At 43.7% G+C, this 2,056-nt stretch overlaps 1 non-coding gene across 1 annotated transcript; it reads right to left on the bottom strand.

Moving 5' to 3' along the window:
- Window positions 1-268: 268 nt before the first annotated feature.
- On the bottom strand, window positions 269-341 carry Trnaf-gaa. The gene has a single exon. It is a non-coding gene; the product is annotated as a tRNA-Phe (tRNA).
- Between the last annotated feature and the right edge of the window lie 1,715 nt (window positions 342-2,056).

Genomic DNA, 2,056 nt, shown 5'->3' with positions numbered 1-2,056 from the left:
GATGCCTATATGTTTTTCTTTGGGTTCTCCTTATTTAGCTTCTCTAGGACCACTAATTATAGGCTCAATGTCCTTTGTTTATGGCTTGAAACCAAATATGAAACCTCATCTTCTAACGACTAAAAAGAAACCACAGTCTCTTTGCTTGTTTGTGTCTCACATTCCCAGAGATGATCTTTGTCTTCACAACACTAATACTGACTGTTTGTACTGGAATTGTGAAGAAACGCCAGACTCCAGAGACAGAAACACCAACAAAAGATACCCTTGCTGAAACCCGGGATCGAACCAGGGACCTTTAGATCTTCAGTCTAACGCTCTCCCAACTGAGCTATTTCAGCAGAGATATGAGGGCTTTTTACCCAGTCCAAGGGAAATTTAGAGGAAAAAACAAAAAATTTAGGTTGACCTTACCTCTAAGTTTTGAATCTTTACCTTCACTTTTAGAGGTGTATGGTTTCTAGTCTTTCGTTTTGCGAACAACGAGAAAATTAATTCCTACCAAGGCTTGTTCTGCCGCGTCCCCGGTTACCGTCTCATTTAGTTCACAAGGTTTCTCTAGTCCTAGTCAGGGTCCCAAAAAGATAGGGAGTACCTGGTGTGTATGGCAAGGCCTGAAGTTCCCATTCAACTCTCACGTCTACCGGCAAGTCTACGCGATCATAATTCTTAACGGAGTAACCAATTTGTCCTCAATCATCCATATCCGCCCGAGTTCTGAAAGGTCAGGGTCGAGACAACTTCAGTGTTTAGTGTGTCGCCTTTTGGAGAAGGGCGCATGCAAACCATAGCTGAAAGCGGACAGCAGGAGGGGTAAGAAGGAAGCGGTGCTCTGCACCAGCCCGGCCTGAAATGATGTTAACGAAGAGCAAAGAGTTCCAGTTGCCCAGCGTGGACTAGTTTGAGCTTTCCAAGGCTGTCCCTGAGGCAAAGGAGTCCGGGTATTTGCTGCAGGCACCTGCTGTTTCTCTGGGTGCCTTCTCAGCCAAGAGATCCGCGTTCGACGATGATGACTTTGTATAGCTTTTGTTGGATATTGCAACTTATACGTATGTGCAACTTACACAACTTCATACATATATGAACTGCGTTCTGATTACTGTAACCCCTTAGCCTGTCTAGCCTCCCTGGCAGCCCTACTATTAATTAGGCTCGTGCCCACACTCATGTCTGTTGTTTGTGTTTTGGTTGGGTTTCAGTTTTTGAGACCTACTGACTTTAACCAAGGCCATCTGTGTGATGTTTAAGAATCCTTCATAGTTTAGTGGGCTCCGGGGTGGATACACAACTGAAGACCATGATTGCCCTTCCCTTCCCCAGAATCCATCCTGCTGGCCCCTCTTCTTTGAATGAGCGGCCACTGCTGTTCATTTAACACATACCCTCGCTGCTATGGGCCTATGATTTTAGGTATACTGTGTACATGTTTCTTTGAAACGATCCCTTACCCGTTTCAACATATGTTTTATTATTATTATTATTATTATTTCATCACTAGATTAAAAGCTCTTAGTAATTACCACATACACACACCTGCTTGCCTTTATACTCTAAGCCTTGAGTGCATTCCGATCTCGTTTGATCACGGGCTTATGAGATGGAAGCCGGGATAATTACTCCTTTACTTCTGAGAAGGCTTCTTTTAGTGAGGAAGAGGAGGTCGTAGTGAGGTCGGTGTGGACCCTGTGGGAAGCATCCCTGTGAGGAGGGTGAAGACCTTGCCTCTCACTTGAGCTCCACCTCCATCTTTTTTTTAATTATTATTTTTTTTTATTGAGCTCTACATTTTTCTCTGCTCCCCTCCCTGCCTCTCCTCTCTCCCCTTCAACCCTTCTCCAAAGTCCCCATGCTCCCAATACTCAGGAGATCTTGTCTTTTTCTACTTCCCATGTAGATTACATCTATATAAATCTCTCTTAGGGTCCTCATTATTGTCTAAATTCTCTGGGATTGTGATTTGTAGGCTGGTTTTCTTTGCTTTATGTTTAAAAACCACCTAGGAGTGAGTACATGAGATAATTGTCTTTCTGTGTCTGGGTTACCTCACTCAAAATAA

This window comes from Microtus ochrogaster, unplaced genomic scaffold (assembly GCF_000317375.1).
Source record: "Microtus ochrogaster isolate Prairie Vole_2 unplaced genomic scaffold, MicOch1.0 UNK56, whole genome shotgun sequence".
In the NCBI taxonomy this organism is placed as follows: Eukaryota; Metazoa; Chordata; class Mammalia; order Rodentia; family Cricetidae; genus Microtus; species Microtus ochrogaster.
Note: the sequence above shows the minus strand (reverse complement) of the source record. Positions and strands in the feature narration are given on the sequence as shown.